The 20,094-nt window shown below is 44.8% G+C and overlaps 1 protein-coding gene across 9 annotated transcripts in view; it reads left to right on the forward strand.

Annotated features, from left to right (window-relative positions):
• The window catches only part of DMD (dystrophin), a 7,616,828-nt gene that overhangs the window by 5,164,636 nt on the left and 2,432,098 nt on the right, over positions 1–20,094 (forward strand). The gene's annotated exons all lie outside the window — the stretch shown is intronic.

Raw genomic sequence — 20,094 nt, forward strand, 5'->3', positions numbered from 1 at the left:
GGTGAATTTCCTTGAAGTCCCTGCTTTCCAAGCCAGCAGGTCTGGGAAACATTGAATTTTGACGCCTTGAGCAGCACATTTATATTGCGGGTGGTCATTAGATGGGCGATGTGACATCCAGGCTGCAAGTGGGAGTTTTCCATTGTGAAGTTTTGCCCACAGCCAGAAGAAAGGTTTGCCTCGGGCTGATATGTTCCATGAAGACAAAGCGGCTCTTCAAATGTCACTGGAGTTTTGTAGGTGAAACATAATATTCATTTCTTTTGTCAACCCACACATTATGTTTTGTTTTCCTGACATTGTTCTCTGAGCAGTGAATGTTTTTCACTTTTGCTTTTTTGTTTTAAAGCTGTGTTTGTTTGCACATACATTTGCAGGCCTTTTTTGTTTTCAATGTTTAAAAATCCTGTTTTCCATTTGACAGGGATCTTTAATTCCTCCTTCTTTTGTAAATGAAAATGCTGCTTGTCCATTGGTAATGAGAAGTAGGCCCCTTTCCACATGGCTCTTTTAATTTTACTTGAAAAACAAAAATGAATGCCAGTCCGTTTTTGTTTCACTGTTTAAAATATTGATATTCATATGAAAGAGACTTCTGTTTGGGGCCTTTAAATGCACCCCACAAGATGAATTAATTAATTCTGGTGTGTGCCTGTCAGATGGGCAGAGATAAACTTCACCTGGCCTTCTCTTGCAAACATTTCTTAGAGAGGGTCTTGTTTAGGACTTTACTTGCCATTTTACGAGATACTCTGTCCAACACAAAGCGCCTTTCGTGGCCTTCTAATTCCATAATCTGGAAACGAGGAGAAATTCTGTCTGTTACTACATTGCTAAAATCTGTGCTGCTCCTGCTGTAGAGTTGGCAGATTTTGTGAAAAGTTGTGTGGCTGTTTCTCTACAGCAGGAAAGCTAGAAAACTGCTGGCCTTGAGGAAAACATGACCCAATTCCACATATCAGTCCCTCACCCAGAAAAAAACAACTGACTTGTGCACCAGTCTCTGTGATGCCAACAAATCAAAATCCATTTGGTTGACTTGCTTTCAGAGCAAACCTAAAATAAGAGGATATTTCAGAGGCTACAGTTTACTTGCCTCAGAATAAAAGTGGTGTCCACTGACTAGAATTTCTATCTCACACTCTTGATCCCTCTTTTCAAATGTAGAACATTAAGTACATGCATGACACATGTTTATACATAAGATTCCGATTTGAAACTAAAATTGATCTATAGAATGCTTTTCATAATAAATTACTGATTTAAGTTTGTGATTATTAAAAAGTGACAAATGTTTGATGATAGCTATAGACTAGTATCCAAACCATGCCTTACTCCAAACGCCTCAGAGGGCTTTCGCTCCATCTTGAGGCACAGGCACGTTCCATGTGATTTTAGAGAACAGGCAGCTCCTTTTCCACCATGCAGAGTTTGTAGTGGTTCTATATCTCTGCATAGCTCTCTGTTTGTTAACTCCCATATTCAGATATATCAAAGATCCCTGGCATTCAGACTAATCCAATGAAGGGAAATAAAGCACCAATAGAAAGGATGTGTGCCATTCAAAAATGATACATGTGAATACTAAATGATTTGTCCATATCAACTGAATCATACAAGTGGACTTTATGTAGTGTGAATTTAAAAGAATTGGTACACATTGTTTTCTCTGAGGAGTGTACAACATTGGAATAATATTTTGCATAGGCTGTATAGATTATATTTTGACTAATACATCATATTATGTTTTTCGTTAGAATTGGTGTAAACTTGACTCTTTTTGAGTGTTATTCCAAAATGAATTGTCTGGATGTTTTTCTTTCTTATCAAGAAGCGACAAGGGATATATTCTGGTGGATGGTGTCTGAGTCTATCAAAGGCATTCTAAGATCCAGAAATTACAGTATGTTTCTTGGTTCATACAAAGAAAACATGAACATATAATTCTGTTGGATATTTCAGTGGAGCAGGAATTATTAATTCTCCTAGACAAACAATTAACCTTCTTCTTGCAAAGAAAGGTGTCTCTCGTCAAGTTTGTTATAGTGAGGGAAATATATATGTGTATATATATATATATATATATATATATATATATATATATACATATCTATATATGTATATATATATATATTTATATATATATATATATATACATATATAGATATATGTTTCTCCAAGACTTAGCAGCCTCGCTAGTCAGTGAGGAGCACTCGCCTTTCCGTGCGTATAAAAACTCCGCCCAGTATTCCAAATTCATTGGACATTTCTTCTTTATTTAACTCAAAAATAAGTTCCACATCATAGCACCATATGTTTAGCCGTCATCAATACCGGCTCTCCCAAAGACAGTCGACGCGTTTCGCCGCACCACTTGCGGCTTATTCACAACACTGTGTCTCTGACACTTCCTTGTTTTTAACTTACACCGGCAGCATGGTAATGGACATAGAAAGAAATCTGTATAATGGCAATCAAAATAAAGGAGGGACTAATGTTACATAGAAACAGTGGTGGCCATTTTGTAATAGGTGGTATATCTATCAGTCATTAGCGTGCAATCATATCCTTCCCGTGATATGATTATCCCTTGGACCATCAAAATCATGATTGTGCCAAAGCAATAATTATTGTTATTCTAATTTCTTCGCTGTTTTAATTATAATCCTCACCATTGTAATTTGTTTATTTTAGCATTGCATATCCCCCGCAATTGCATCATTTTTCTGATCAAGAATATGACATTCTCCAAATATCCAGTACTTAGTGCAAAAGAGTCAGAACATGCAATATTCTTCTTAAGGTGCATAGTGCCAGCAGCCTGGTTTCATCAACCACCCATTTGGTCGATTAATCGCAGCCTTCAGTTATAAAGTGCATAGTGCTTGCTGCCATTATTATAAAGTGCATGGTGCTAAAGTGCTGACTTCATATGCATATTCATTCTCACTATTATACATTCAACCACAGTTTGATGCATTTTTGGGAATGCCAATACAACATATTTACAACCTTATCTGCCATGTCCAAATTCTTAAGTCGGTAAAGTCTCAAGGAGATGTTAATATCAGAGACAACCACCCCACATCTGTGACATAACAATATACCGTGATCCCCTAAAAACGTTAAAAAATCGCTATTAAAAACATTGCACAACAAAACATTACGTTCCCAATTAATACTAAGTACTTGGTATCCAGCAATATGATTCTAATGTCCTATACAGGTGTAAAGCTCCTCGTCAATATTATGTCCATTTGGCTGTTTAGTTTCAAAATCAAGGATACAGCGGGTCTCTTGTTGCCTCAGCTTGCTTTCTCTATCTCCCCCTCTGGGACTAGTCTCAATCGTGTGGACTCCAAAAAAGCAAAAACTCTTCATGTCACTTTCATGGTAATCTGTGAAATGTTTCGCCATTGGATAATTGGCATCTTTATGTCGGATGGCTCTCACATGTTGTTGTACTCTCAATTTTAATTTACATTTTGTACTCCCAACATACCATTTTTTACAGGAGCATGCCAGGATGTAAACCACATATTCTGTCTCACACGTAATTTTCTCATTGATGGCCACCGTAGTTCCTGTTATGGGGTGCTTGAAAGTGTCACAATTCTTGGCAAATTTACATATATTGCACCTTGTGCACTTATGGAATCCGCTCTTTTTCCTTGTCAGCCATATATTGGCGCCTACAGCTTCTTCTTTTTGCATAAAACTATGTACCAATGTATCCTTGATAGAGGAATTTCTTCTCAAACTGATTTCCGGATACCCTTTCAAAGATCTCCCAATGTCCTTATCTATGGTTAATACCTTCCAGTGCTTTTGTAACACCCGTTTGATGTCTGGTATTTGACTATTGAAGGTCAGGATGAGGCGAGTCGGTTCATTTTCTATATTGGTCGTTGTGTGTTTATCCACCAACAGAGCTTGTCTGTCTTGACTTCTTGCTTTCAGGTATGCTCTCTCAATAATCTTTTTTGGATAACATTGTCCTCTGAAACCTCTAGCAGTTATTCTACTCTCTTGATCATAGGTTTCCAATGTGGAGCTATTCCGTCTTATCCTTATGAACTCGCCATAAGGTACGCTCCAAATGAGACTCTTCGGATGTCCACTTTCAGCGTGTAATGGCGTATTAGAGCCGGTGGGTTTTCTGTGTAGTTCACACGTCAGAGTCTGATCAACTATGCGAAGGTTCACATCCAAGAAGGTTATGAAAGAGCGACTGTGTGTTTCGGTGAAACGTAAGTTGTTCTCATTCTGATTCAATAACCTAACTAATTCCATCCAACCTTGATCTGTTCCTTTCCAGATTATAAAAAGGTCATCTATGTACCTGAGCCAAATGACGACATCTTCCATAAGGGTCTGATTTTGTTCAGACCCAAACTCCGTTGCTTCCCAAGCTCCCATGGTCAAATTGGCATAAGATGGGGCGAAGGTGGTGCCCATAGCTGTGCCTTGTATTTGTCTGAAAAATTCATCGTTGAAAATGAACACATTATTCGTCAGGCACATATCGATCATTTGGAGAATCATTTGAGTATGTTCATAGTAGTTCAGCGATCTAGTGTTGAGGTATTTTTCACATGCTTTCTTTCCATAGTCATGATCAATGGACGTATATAATGCCACCACATCCATGGTGGCCATCATATAGTTCGATTCCCAGGGAATGTGATTTATTCGGGATAGGAAGTCCTTGGTGTCTTTGAGGTAGGAGGGTAATGAAGAGACGAATGGAAACAGTGTCTCATCAATAAATTTGGACATATTCTCCAAAACAGAGCCTACCGATGATACAATTGGTCTCCCCGGTGGTTCTTTCATGCTCTTATGTACTTTGGGGAGAAAATATATCGTTGGGGTGATGGAGTTTGTTGTTTGTAAAAATTTACAGTTATCTTCATCTAGAATGCCCTTGTGTTCCCAAATAGCTACGAAATCTTTCACCTTTTTTTCCAATTCTTTGGTGGGATTCTTTTGTACTCTTTCGTAGCATTTTTTATCATTTAGCTGTTTGTATGCCTCCTTAATGTAATATTCTCGGGTCATGAGAACTATGTTTCTTCCCTTATCTGAAGGCTTGATTATACAATTGGGGAGGTCATGTAATTCTTTCAGGGCCAGCCTGTCCTTTATAGTGAGATTGTCTTTTGTTGTCTGTCTTTTCCGTCTTCTCAGTTTTTTTAGATCTTCTATGACCAAGGTTTGAAATGCATCTATGTTGGTTCCCGTAGTGATCATCGGATTAAATTTGGACTTTTGTTTTAAATTGCTTTTGACTGTCCAATCCGTTCTGATCTCCAATTCTGTAAAGTCAATGGCTTCTTGCTCTTGTTCGGCATTTACTTCCGTGCCTTTCTGTAATTCTACCAAGTCAGACAGCACCCCAATTTCAGCGATGGATATTTCTGTTCTTCCTTCACATGCTGTGACTGTCCGTGTTTTATAGCCCTAGAGAATGACATATGATACAAACTAGGCAGCATCAGTATAGCCTCTATTTATACTAAGCCCTGTCAACATTAAGCGGTGGACCATCTTAAGACTACATTCATGCCATTCACCTTAAGACTACAGGCATGTCACAGGCAGAACAAGACAGAGTAGAAACTGGTGACTAGTTGCAAAGGTTCTACCATAATAGCTTAAATATACGGAGAGCTAACTTCAGCCAGTTGATAAAATTGCTGTAACCTCAGTTTCCACTCAAGTTAGAAATGTGCCCCTTGGTGCTCACACAAGAAGATTCCGAGCCCTAGGATGCATCCCCCTTCCCCATTCAGGAGAGTTTGGCCCTTGAAGGCTGTTTTTTATTAGCCGATGCAGTCATTTATGCCTATTCCCCTAGGTGCAAAGGGTGGTCAGAACACGAGCCACCTCCCCGAACCATGGATTTTTGGCATTTCAAGTAACTTTCTACCTTTTGTGGAATCTCTCGGATCCTCTGACCTAGAAGTGACTATTAGCGTAGCGTTACCAATCAATATATACTAGAAACGCTTGGATCTATAACCTCATCCACCATTAATGATCATTGCTAAAAGTGCCAGCGCTTCAGTGAAAACCATGCCTCCAGGGGGCCGGTGCCCCCGGCGGGTCAGACCTGCCGGGAGCAACTGCCCCTGCAGGCATACGTGTTGTATAGTGGTCCAGAAAGGGTGCGGGTACGCTTCTACAGGCAGCCTCATTTCTGGACTGCCATTCTTGTGTAATGAGGCCCAATATGTGCTAGTGAAATAAGATTGCAGCCTTTGGACATTTGGTTGCGGAGACTATCTCCATCAATGTTTACAATGGGGTGTGCCTATTCACCATTTTAGACTTGAGCATGGCCTAATGTTGCCATCCATATTTGCCTTAAAACGAAAACCTGCCCAGTTGTACATATTAAGAAGGAAGATGACACTGTTCTAAAAGATTATTTGTATCAAACTATGCTCTAGAATTAGACATTTATGAATTACTAACATCTTACACTAGGGGCACGGATACAATCTGAGCAAATATCAAAAGCAAGATTGCTTCGGCTCTGCAAGATATTAAAACGAAAAGAGTTTGTGTTAGACTGGCCCTGCAACTATAACTGCTTGGGAACAAGATCTCACTAAAGGTATGCATTCAAGTATATCCAAGCCAGCAATAAGAGCAATTATAAATATGCTATCTTATTGACATGGATGTTGTGCACTTCCACTTTAACCTTTATGAAACATAGTCATTGTCAGTGGTTACCCAGTGCAAATGGGCCGAGTCTACTGTGAGCTGAGCGAACTAGGATAGAGACTCTACAAAATCTTTTTTAGAAAGCAAAAGTGTTGAGGACCTGCAACATCAACAAGCGTGGTGTTTTGTAATGGAGAACATGACCCTCTCCTCTCAGTGCATTAGGAACAGCCTAATGAATAGTACACACAAATGCCTCATCATATCTCTGATTGTGTTATGATTGTGTTATGTAAGCACATGTTGCTCATGCTTAAAAAATCCTTATAGTACTACTTGAGGTTTTGGAAATTTGTCACTTTTACTGGAATTGGTTTTGAATGGCTGGATTCAACATTTTTATGTTTTGCCTAGTAAAGCAATATGTGCCCTTGGCTGGTAAAATAGCACAGTAGATTAAGGGCTTGCTGCTAAGATCTGTGTGTGATCTGTAGGTCACAGGTTCGAATCCCTCCAAGCCCAACTCAGCATTTCATCCTTCAGAGGTTGATAAATGAAAAACAACTTCGGTTGTGGGTTAATAAGTGTATGTAAATGTTCCATGTAGAGTGCTTTGTTGAAAGTGCATTATATATTATTTAACACTATGATTTTAAATAAAATCTGAATATTTTGTTGTAAAACGATGCTCATAATAATAATCAAAAAAGGGGCAGGCCTTTCTTTAAGCTGAATACATTCTGATGTTAGGATCATGATATTCATCTGGGAAAGAGGCCAGCAGTACTGGAGCACCGTAAGTAGATACCGCTTCTGAAAAGGTGTTGTGACTGCCACCCAGTGACGTGTTCTTACTCAATTTCTGCATGTTTCAAAGTGAGTTCCTCGTCTATGGAAAAAGATGCCATCTTCACATTTGGGCAGGACAGTTACTCCACAAACACTAATAGTGTGCCACTCTAGTAAGGAAAGCTCACTGCTCTCAAACGATAGAGCTGGTCATAAAAGACTCACATTGCCATCCCAAAGCCAAGGAAGAAAAACAACACATTACACCTATTTAGTAGTTCCAATTTAAGCACATGCATGTGCCATGCTGAGCAGACCAACTCAAGATATTACTCATTTAGGAATGATTCCAGCATCATTTTTGGGAAGCAAATGTGACAACACACAACAGAATAACATTCAGTGGGCATTGATCACACCATAACGTTTGGCAAACAAATATGACGATATTTGTCTGTAAAAGCACAGTTCGTTTGCATCATGTAACTTTCCACGTTCAACCGAGATGCAACAATAGGGAAGAAGAAGAGAAAGAACCAAGATACCGTTGCACTTCTAACACTTCACAGCCAGAGGGTGCTATTATTTGTTAGAAAGGATATGTGGCCAAGGATTACTTCTGTACAACTTGGTTTCTGCTGGAAATAACCCCTTTTAGTTTAGGCTATTAGGTGTCTCTTGTGACACCTATAAGCCACATCTATTGCATTAGAGTACAGATGGGGAGGAATGGCACACAGTCTGCAGGTGATGTTTGGTTAATTGGCCACCCTTTGACTGTCCATGGCTATGATACTCCCTATAGCCATTCCCACATATTCCTACCCCTCTGCACCCAAATCACCTCCTCATGGAAACTCTTTGAGCTCTCTTTAATCGAAATGTTCTTCTGATAGTTAATGACTTAAATGAGTTGTAAACCTGTTACTGGCGTAATACAACTGTTTTACCAGGCCTGCCTTCAGCCACTCGATTTAAAAGCACTCTGTGCCTCCTTCACTGATGTTCTGTTAAAAGCAAGCATTGGCAAAGCCAGCGGTTTTGACTTGTGTATTGGTATTACATTTTTTCCAGGCACTCCTATTTGATGCCCAGGTACTCTCACCATTTTGAACCTGCTACCATCAATGACTAGGCAATACCAATACGGCAGTGCCTGTCACGTGTCTTTCCCATGCCTACACAAAAGCCCAAACTGTTGCATTGTCAACGCTTGTTTAAAATTAAAAATTGGCCCACTCTGCCATGTACTTGAAACTGCCACAATCAAGTAGGCAAAAAGACTTGGCTGGGCTTGGTGGCCCACAGGTCAAAATGCCATTTTTATATTTATGACGGGCCTTTTCCAGTTTAACCCTGAATGGCTAAAAAAATCAATCACATCCTCTTCGGGCGCTTGGAAGAACAGATTTTAGTGACTGTATGCATCTGAATAGAGTACATATAGCACAATCCATCGCTACTTAATTTGCTTATCTGAGGAACACTAAGACCATAGACCAATCGTAAAAAAATCAAAGCGCAAATCTTTCTTAACCAGTTTATTTTTTTGTTAATATTAGCATCCTCAAAACATGTAAATCAGTGTCTTTTCATCATATGCCCCTGATTAGATATGACCCAGGTGTTAAACATCAAGCTGGGCGAGCATGTCCAAACTCTTCAGCCAAGTAGTCATGCAGCATTCCAATACATTTAGGTACTGTTCAGGGCCTAGGTTCATGAATGCCTAGTTTGAATAATAATGTACATTTGCTTTTTGAAATGTATGTTCAAATGCATGTACATCTTGTTTCATACACTGGCTCGCTTTGCTGCCTGTTAATGTAACTTTCAGATGTTTGTCTGGTTAAATCCCTTACCTTGGAGTTCCACATGGTTATTGTCCCCAAACTGAACCTGTGTATCTTCTATCTTGCACCTCAAGCCTACATTGCTTCAATGCACTGTGATTGTTAGTGCAGATTAACCACTGTCCTGTACCTATTATATTATTACCTATTAGGACTGCACCATATGCCTCAAATCACTATAATTGTTAACTTAACGAAGCAATGCAAATTAAGCTGTAATGGCATGGCGGGAATTCCAAGCCCATAAGCAGACCAGGTTGGCTGGGAAATCCCAGACCCAATAAACAGAAGAGTCAAAGTAAATGACAAAGGCTTGTTTTATTTTCAATCTTATAAAACAGGGACATAAGTAACAAACCCTCAGAGCTCTCAACTTCTTCAAAACAGTTAACAGGTATATAAATGCCACAAGTGTCATCATTAGCATGGTATGACAAATTTAGTTACAAAAACCTATGAAGTTAGGGGATTGGTTAGAAAAAGTGTCTTTGTATACGATATATAGGGGTTAGTACCCTTATTGGTCATGCCATATCTGATAGGTGCACCCGGAACTACCTCTAAATTGATAATATTGACTGCATAGCATTTCTTTACCTCTGGATTGGCTGGTGCGTTAATTATGAGATATCATGAATTGAGGCTAGGGATTGGTTGGCGTGGACTTCACCAAACTTAACTATTTTGCAGGTCATCAACACATGAGTAACAGTATTGGTTGGGGGAGAGACACTGAGTGGCCACTTTCCCAATTAAAACTTACCATCTGTAACACTCTAGGCTATGGTCCAGTGCCTCCAGCTTTGAACTTAACCTTGACCTGTATCGTAGCTCAGAGAACTTTTAAGGAGTTGCTAGCAGGGGCCTTCTTGTAGCTATCATTAGTGAATAAGCACTGTCTTGAACTCTATGTCAGGTGTGCCGAGACCATGTTTTGAATCCTTCTTTCTCGTCTTTTGCTGGGATTTTTGTCTATTTGTCTTTACACTTTTTGCCCTCTAGAGTCTGTGTAGAGCTATCTTTCTTCACTATTGTATCCTAATTAATGAGCATCTGGTCTTCAATTAGTTGTTTTGTTCCTAAAGTTAACCTAAGAGAAAGGTCTTGGCCTTGGGCATTATCTTCTTTTTTTCTCGGTGCGAGCCCAAGACTTTCCTTTCTACTTTAACCATGGCTGGCTTCTGTGTTGATTGTCAAAATGATTTTTAGCTAATTCAATAGTTGTGTTCTGCTAGCTTACTTCGAATTTCCCCTGGTGCCTTCCATTCACTTGACTGTAGCTTCACCGTCCATCTTGTTTTACATGTCCATTCATTCGTGTTGCTCCTTTTGTATTTAAGTAAGCTTTTATGTGTATTTCTCATGCATCTTGCGTTTTCTGCTCATATAGTATATGTATTTGGAACCTATTGGGTGCAAGCATATCCTTCATGTCTAAGTGTAGTTTTACCTATTTATTTCAGAGCTTCATGTCATGGTGGATGTGTATCTGCTTTGTGTCTAATGTCTGTACGTGTGTCAGTTCTTAGAGGGATGCCATTTGCTTTGGCACCCTGGTCACAACAGGTTAAGTTCTTCTTGATTCTGCACATTCACCTCTTCTTCGATTATTACAGAATAATGCCAGTATGGTTGTTTCAGCGAATACCGTCTTTTTATTTGTATGATATGGCGGCAGATAAGGGAAAGTTTCAATGAATGGTGCACTCCCATCGTTCCTTTGATATGGAAGCAGGGGATGGGCCGACACTGTAGATGATGTATTCATTTGTCTCCCAAGAAAGCCTAACTCATCATTGTACATATGAATCTTTGTTTTGCCCCCTCCCCCTTTTTAGCTATGTCTCTATTATGGTTCCTGAACATTTGGTTATTGTAGAAATCCTAGAAATATTTACACAGTGATTTTTCAGGAGTGCAGGAATGCAGAGAAGCAGCACTGTCCGGTGTAAGGTGCACAATCAGCTAAACAGTGACGGTCTATTATCAAGGTTGCAGTGGCAAAGCACAGTACAAAGTTAACTAGTATCAACCATTACTGTCAGTATCCCTTGCAAGAGACAATTTCATTTGTTTTGCCCTGCAGTGAGAATAAGTTTCAGTTTTGAATTAAGTTTCAGTCCTTTGTGAAGTGCGGATCATCTATGATTATTGCAGCAGTAATGTTCAGGCTTGTATAAAATGTATTTAGTAGTGCACAGGGGAGTGAAGGAGGGGGGACAACAAGGTATAAAGAAGACCAAAACATCACTGAAAATGGTCGAAGGGATGAAGAAGGTTAGGACAGAATTTGGAGTGCCCAGAGATGTGAAGAAAGTGAGGACAGTCCTAGTAGTACCCAAAGGAGCGAAAAAGGAGACGACAGTGACATTAGATCCCTGAGTGGTAAAGCACTGTGATATTAAGTATGTGGTGAACAGTCCAGAGCATATGGTTTTGGGCTTACCGCAATGTTCTCAAGATGGAGACTTGGACACGAAATCATAATTTTAAGATGTTAAATTACTCTTTCAATCTTCAAACTGAAGTACCAGTGTCAGGATATTTGTGTTGTCAGGTATCTGGACATGAGGTGAAGGAGGGGTTCAGTGCCTCATAAGAATGGGTCCCTCATCTCATACTCCAAACTGCTTGCTCAAAAGCAATACTCTGTCTCATGAAGCTCCACGAAGCACCTCAAACAATCTCAATCAAGTGAACGAAACAGTACAATGTGTTTTCAAGTTCCTTTAAGTCTCAACCAAAATAGGTTTCACATTTCAGCAAATCTCTTTTCTTTAAACCTTCTAATTCTCTCGATGCTTCTCTTACCATAGCACACACCTGTGCATTCAGCAAGCAATCCTCTTTAGGCCCCTCTGAATAACAAGCCTTCCTCCTTGGGATCGCCCAGTATCTGAAACTTCCTGCTGGCATCTCTCCCATTGACAGACAATCCTGGCCTTGGCTGTCTGTCGTTGAAAGGCCAGTTCACCCTCATCTTGGAGGCAGTCTGACCACATTGGTTTAAGGACTTGTCTCTCTCCTGATTGAGCCATGTTCCCAGGTTCATGTGGTCTGTCAGAGGACTGACCTTTTATCATATGAGTAGCGGGGACAGCGGTCTACCTCCCTTGGCTGTACGCATGTTGCTGCAGTATAGTTAAGTGCTTGGAGAGGGTTCTAGGATTGGTTTATATTGGTGCAATAGTTTTTCTCTGGCATTTGTAGATGTCCCTGCAAATGTGCATGCTTTTACCAGGAAGTCACAGACTTTTCTACTGGGTCACAAAACTGAACAAGTCTGTGATATGGAGTCGAGTCTTAAACCTGCAAACGCATAAAGCTTGCTGTGCCCACAATAGTGGCACTGCTGATAAATTTAAGATATGATATGATATGATATGCTATGATATGGCATTTATAACGCACCTCTACACAAGTGTTTCAAGATGTCATGTTCTGTTTTGGACTTGTCTTCATGGGGGCTACATTAGTCAGTTCTCTTTTCCCATTCATCTATCAATTCTCCCTTTAGAACATGTTCATAGGCAAAGTGTGAAGGCATTACTTAAGACCCCACTTGTTGAACCACTGGTCATCTCCCAGATAGAGATTTCCGAGCTGAAACAACACTAGTCAGTATTTTGAATATCACCTATTCACCTATTCACCATGCATTAGATAACATGTGTCACATACCTGAAGGCTATATGTGGAGAAACAATGTAAAACAGTTTTCTTGAAAACGTTGACCCAGAGTTTGAATTCTTTCTTCTGGCAAGACAATGGACCTCATTACAAGGAGGGCGGTAAGGGGTTAACGGGGTAAGGGGTTAATGGCACCAGTAAAGGTGCCGGAGCCGTTAACCCCGTACCGCCCTATTACGAGGTCCCCTCGTAGGAACCGCTCTGGATGTCTGGTTTTACCAGACGTCCTTTGCGGGTCCTGCGAGGGGGCAAGCATGCTAACAACGGGCCAATCATTAACGGGCCCGTCGCTAGCATGCTCCCCATTCCCATTGACCCCTATGGGGGCTCAAATGGGAAGGGGGATGGTCCGAGTCCGGGTTCCCTGAATGGGGAAATATCGGGCCCTCCAAAGTCGGAATGGCCTGGTATTTCCCCATTCAGGGACCACGGACCCGAGTTTGGAGGCAGCCATGCCCTTATTAAGGGCATGGCTGCCTCCAAACTCGTAATGAGGCCCAATGTATTAACCTCCCTGCTGTTGAAAGGCAGGGTGAATATTTAGACAAGGGACACACACATTCATGTTCTGTTATCTTTCTCCAGCTTTCAATCAGTCATAGAAGGGCAGTGGTCGAAGTGGGCAGAAGCGGTCGGGAGTGGTGCTCCTCTATGTTCCGGAATGGTGTTGTTTTATAATAAAAGTTTAGGAAGAAGTTGAAACCAGCTCTTCAGTGCACTGCACTGAACATTCCCTTAAAAAGCAGGTGTGTTTGTTTGAGGGTTTGGATTGCAAGTGGCAGGGGGCGTGACAATGGCCCTCATTACGACCCTGGCGGAATTCGGAAAACGATGGCGGAAATGCAATACCGCCATCGAATAGCGCTCGGTGCGACTATGACCCGTCACCGCAAAGTACGATGCCATTAGCGACACCGTAGTGAACGCCAACGCTAACTGCACCAAGCACGCGCGCGCGCGCCATGCCAAACCGTAAACACCACCATGGCGCAACGGTACGCCAATTCCGACCCCAGCGGACATGTACCTAACGCCATCAAGCATGGCGGAATGCACCATTCCGCCATGGTGAGAAGTACGGCATCGCGAATCAACCGTAAACGGCCCCACTGACTGCCCGTACACCGCTCCCTGCCCACAAAGTACAACTCCCCGTAGGTGCAACGAAGCCACAATGCAACCAGTGAAATGCACAAGTCACCCATGCATGCCAACGAACAAATGGACCTCAAGAGGGGCCAATGGGAGCTGCAGGGCACAGATGGCACGAATACAGACGCCATCCCAATGGACATGACCACAGTCCCCCACCAAGAAACGCACGCAAACACAGGCACCTGTGACCAGCAATATTCAGAAAATCACAACATTCCACCAGTCCACCTGGCTGACCGGCATCTGTCACACAAAACCCAATCCCCCGCCCCTGAGCATGACAACATTCAAACTGTCATATTGGCAGCCCCCATCCCTGACCTCACGGGCTTCGTAGGCAAACGCGCCCAGTACAGGACCACGCAACAAAACTCCGAAGCTGGAACCCAATGCAGATCCCCTCACAATACATCGCTCCCCAAATAGGAATATGCCACATCACTTGCGAAGAAGAACGCTACACGGCCCATATCAGAATAGAATTTTAATGCACATCAATATCACCAAGCCCATACAGCCATCAGGCCATGAACTCCAAAACACATTTCACCATTGTGGGCTGCATCCGCAAGAAATGACCAGCCACTACTCGTGTGACGCCCTGTTCCCTCATGGTACACAGAGCCACATACACGTACGAAAAGGCAACATGGAAGCGCACAGAACCGCAGGGCCGTCCCAATGGGGAGGCACTAGTCCAGCTGAAAGGCCGAAATGTTGCTCCGAGCCACCAGTACTGCGTAAGGGCATGTGGCCCATTGGCGATCGTCCCATAAGATCGTAATGCTGCTCCACTGATTAACACGAAGCAGCAGGTGTCGGGAGTAAAATCCATCTGCAGAAGTGGCATACAGATGGCAGTGGCAAAAGGGGAGGAGATACCTGTCAACCAAAAGAAAAGAAACAGAATAGAATGGCCATCAGAACTACATTCGAACAACTCACATCAATGATCACACTAGATCCACAGCCATATGCATGCAAGCCCACTCCAAAGGATCATCACCACCCCAAAACCACTTGCGAATCATAACTACCTATATCGAGGTGAAAACACCATCACAAACGAGTGTACCTGTGCATGCGCCTGTGAAAACAGAATCCTTCAGATGGGATTGGTAACGTGCATGGACACAAGTGTCTGAAGGCGCGTCGAGACAGGGAGGGCTCAACAAGGCCAGATAGACGATGGTCCCACTATGGCAGCCCTGCATCACATAGCGCAGGGGGGGCGGACAGATCCCAAGAAGCCCTGTACATGGCAAACACTGTATCAAATCACCTGCCCATGCATCCATTCATCATTCCCTCATCCCGTAATGAAAACGCCTGAATATTTACTCACATAACATTAGAAATATCCATTGAGTCTGTGCGTTATGCAGCCTGCAAAATCCACAGTGCCCCAGCACGTAATTCCAGTCTAGTGAAGTAACATGTATTTGGGAACGTCCTGCCTTATCGTCCACTACGCAATTGCGCATCCCATACTATTCATATCAATCATAGCATTCTCGCCATGGCCCCTGTCCCAAGGACATTGAACAATAGAACGTTATATTTGCAGTCAGACCTGTGGGCATCTCCTCGCCGCTAGCTGAAAACCGAAAGCGCCGCCCTTCGAATTCCTCATTTGCAACATCACGTCGAAGAGGCATCTGTGGCCGTTTGAAAACACTAATTAATCCATCGAGTGCGGCTGTGTGTGAAAATGGCAAATGCCTTCACCCACGAATGGGACGCCCCGCCCGTCGTTGCAACTCGGTACAGTGATGAATGAGGGCCCACCGTTACTCGAGTACTACGTTCCACTGACCCTTCACAACTCTGTTCGCGACTGCACAGATAGTATGTGAAACAATGGGACCACAACAGAATGAACATATCAACCAATGTTACACGGCCATCGGGTACAAATACAAGATTGCAATAGCAAGATGCCATTCCACGAATTGCAGCGTTGTGCGCGGGACGTGCTCGGCCAAAGGGGAGAGCAGTTTGCACAGGTGGAATGAATCACCACAGGTGGAGGCCATTCAGCCTGGAAACACATAAATTGCACAGCCAGTCTCCTCCCACACCCACTCCGAAATGCTACCGGCAGGACTCGCGATGTTGGCCCTGGGGGACCTGATAGCACTGCAAGTACTCCAACTCCAAGAAGAAGACGAACACCAACTACAACCGGCCGCACGGAGGAGACGCAGGAGGAGGAGGAGGCCAAGGCAGGGCCAGCAAGGGCCGCCAGCACAGCCACTACCACCACGCAGGCAGCCCGCAATCCCACGCCTCCGAGCACATCCGTTCAACCTCACTGATGAGCAGATCCACACCCTCTACCGTCTGGACCGGGACACCATAACCGCCATTGTGGACATGACACAGGCTGACCTTGTCAGCATGATAGATAGCCCAACCGCCATCCCACCCCTACTGAAGGTGGTGTCTGTACTCCACTTCCTGGCCACAGGCACCTACCAGCACACAGTCGGACAGTTGCATGGCATTTCTCAGCCACTGTTCTCACGGACACTATTGCAAGTGCTCGATGCCCTCCTGCAGCACGCAGACGACTACATCTCTCTACCACGCTCGGAGCAGGAAATTACCAACACAAAAGTGGGATTTCATGCACTTGGCGGCATACCGGGTTGCATTGGTGCCATCGACTGCACCCATGTGGAATTGGTCGTCCCACATGCCATGGAGGCCCAGTACCGCAACCGAAAACAATTTCATTCCCTGAATGTACAAATGGTGTGTGACTCCAACAGGATCATTACACATTGTTGTGCCCGATTCCCTGGATCAACCCATGATTCTATGGTCTTGAGGAACTCTACAATACCACGCTACATGGAGCGACACGCAGGGAACAGATCCTGGCTACTCGGTGAGTCTCATTACATGCATGATAATGTGGGGTATGTGATTCGGCAATGACCTGGCAGGAAGGGGGCGGGGGGTGTGCGTACGTAGCAATGGCATTCCACATCATACGTTTCTCGTCCACATACAGGTGATGCTGGATATCCACTGAAGAGATGGCTCCTCACACCAGTCCGGAACCCACGGGACCAGCATGAGGAGGACTACAACCATGCCCACTCACGTACCCGTGTAGTCATTGAACAGGCATTCGGCCTACTGAAGACCCGTTTCCGGTGCCTCAGCAGGTCTGGCGGGGCACTCCTGTACCGCCATGAGAAGGTTGCAAAGATGGTGATGCCATGTGTCATGCTCCACAACATGTGCGTACGTAGAAATGTGCCCATGCCCCCTGACGCAGAACTGCAAGCACCTGATGATGGTCATGATGAGGGTGGGGATGTGGCAGCACCTCAAGGAGTCTGCGAGGCACCGGAGGCCCGTGACATTCGTCAGCATCTCATTGATGCATGCTTCTAGCACTCACGCCTGGTGGCTGATACATGGACACGGGATGCGTGGCACTGTGTGTGTCTGGTACATGCACAATATGGACTGTACGCCTATAATGGCCTAGTACACAAAGATCAATGTCCACACATCTCATTGGTTGATCGTGCACTTTTTATGGCATATGTGATATCATGTTGTACACCCTATCGACCCGCCACCCAAGTGAGCCCAACACACCCCCTCCACCCTCCCACCTCCCCCCCGAACACCAGTGTCCAAAGATGCTCATCGTCCGTGGGCAGTCGCTATTGCAAGCCCCCTCTGCGGGTATCAGGGGCACCCCTGCCTGTGGAGCGCAGGTTCCTCCCAGATCTACGTTGGGGGCTGCCCTGGACGGAACTTGCAACGGATGATGTCTCTGCCTGCTCACGTTCATGGATGTCCCTAAGGGTTTGCGAGAGCTCAGTGAGCACACGGCGCACTGCGGCAAGTTCACCACATACGTCTTTGGACGTCGCATGCAGTTCCCCCCTCAGGCTCTCGGTGCTTCTCTCCATTTGGACTCTCAGGCTCTCGGTGCTACTCTCCATTTGTGCCCTTAGTGTCTCTGTGCCTCTCTCCATTTGTGCCCTAAGTGTCTCAGTTGATGTTTCTATGTCTGCCTTAGTGCCCCCACATTCATCGGCATGGTCCTTGAGGAGCGTGGCCAGTTGCTGCTGTTGCACGATTAACTGGTCGAGGGACTGTTGCCTCTGCTGGGCCATGGCCATTTGCGGGGGTGTCACAGAGGGGCTGTTGTCCTCATGTTGCCCTGCCACAGGGCTTGTGGGGGATGGCCAGTCGTCGTCTTGTGGGTGCCCCTGCGTGGTATCCTCATGTGGTACGGGATGGAACAGACAGGGGGATTGGGACAGGTCATGGATGGATCTGACTTCGACATCCCCGTCTTCTGTGTCGGAGCATGCTGCCATCAATGGGGTGTCACCTATGGTGCTGCTGCCACCGGAGGCAGTGCCTTCTGTGGCATCCGTTGGGGGGACCTGTGGTGGTGGTGTTGTGGCCATGCTGGCTGCTGGGGTGCCTGTTGATGTTCCCTCCTGTGTGCTGCCACCTGATTTGTGCTGCTGCCGTGTCTTGATGCGTGCAGCTGAGGTGGAGGGTCTTTGGCCGTCGGTCTTGGCCCTCTTTGCAGGTGTGCTGGTAGGGGTGTCCTGCAGCTCATCGTTTGGATCGGACCCTGTGGTGGAGTAAAGGAGGGCGAGGGTTATTGGTGGGTCTGTGGGAATTGGAATGGCAATGTATCACATGCATTGGGGTGGTACCTGAGGGTGATTTGGGTCGGGGCCTTGGAGGTGCTTCCATTTGTGTGTGGAGTGAGGGTGCAGTTGTTTGGCAGCCTGCAGTTAGGGTGTGCCTGCTGCACGTGTAGTGCGTGTTTTAGGGGTTTTTAATTATTTATGTATTTATTGTGGGTTTTAACGTGCGCTATCAGGCCAATGTGTGTGGACGTTCTCCTGGACATGTGTTTCTGTTGCACTATGGGGACACATGGTGCTTCGAATGGATGGACTTTGTGGATTTAGCATTGTTTCATTAGGCCCACCTACCTGAATCTTCGGATGTCTGCACTCCTTTCTCCATCCCTCCGACTCCCTCTATGCTCTCCATTCCGATGGTGGAGGCACAGATTTCTACCCAGGGGGTCAGCTTGATTGGTGATTCCGACCCTCCCCCGGTGGCTGTGGCAATGTTGCGGTTGGCAGAGAGTATGCTGCGGACGCGTATCCGCAGGTCGTCCCATCGCTTGCGGCATTGCTGTGGGGTGCGGGGTGCGGTCCCCACCGCACTTACCCGCTGTGCCACCAGAGCCCATATGGCCTTCTTGTTTGCGAGTGCCGTCCTGGTCATTTGCGTGGAGAAGACGACGGCAGCATTCTCCTGGAGGGTCTCTGTTAGCACGGTGAGTTCCTCACGGGAGAAGTGGACCTGCCGCTTGCGGTCGCACGCTTTCTTCGCTACTTTTCCCATTTTTCTTGGTTTCGCTAGGGTGGATGACGGGTTGGGTTGTGTCTCAGGGTGGTGATTTTAGTGGTTGTGTGGTTTTAGTGGTTTTATAGGTGTACGGCGGGTTGTTTCCCGTTCCGGGCCCGTGTTTTAACTTCCGTTTCCGTATATTTCCGGTCACCGTACTTTACGGTAGGCGCACACTGCGGTGTCCGCTGTGATGGGTGGCGGTATTGCACCTAGGGCGCCGTACGGCGGCGTGTGGGCCGTTTTGGGGTCATTTCCGCCATCGCGGACTTTGCACTTCCGCCATGCCGTGGTGCTCGTGCCCGATGGGTCGGAATGGGCCGCACTTTGCTCCTTCTTGCAATGGCGGAAACGCTATTTACGCTGTGGCGGTCCGGTCAGTCACTTTCCGCAAGGGTCGTAATGAGGGCCAATGTGTTTTGTGGGGTGCAGGTGCAGGCAAACAGGGAACATGGTTCCACTACTTCTTTTCATGCACTTCGTCCAGTGCAGAGGGGAGAATATCTGGTTTGAGGGAAAA

The sequence above is a fragment of the Ambystoma mexicanum genome, chromosome 7q (genome assembly GCF_040938575.1).
Source record: "Ambystoma mexicanum isolate Mex_15411 chromosome 7q, UKY_AmexF1_1, whole genome shotgun sequence".
Taxonomy (NCBI): domain Eukaryota; kingdom Metazoa; phylum Chordata; class Amphibia; order Caudata; family Ambystomatidae; genus Ambystoma; species Ambystoma mexicanum.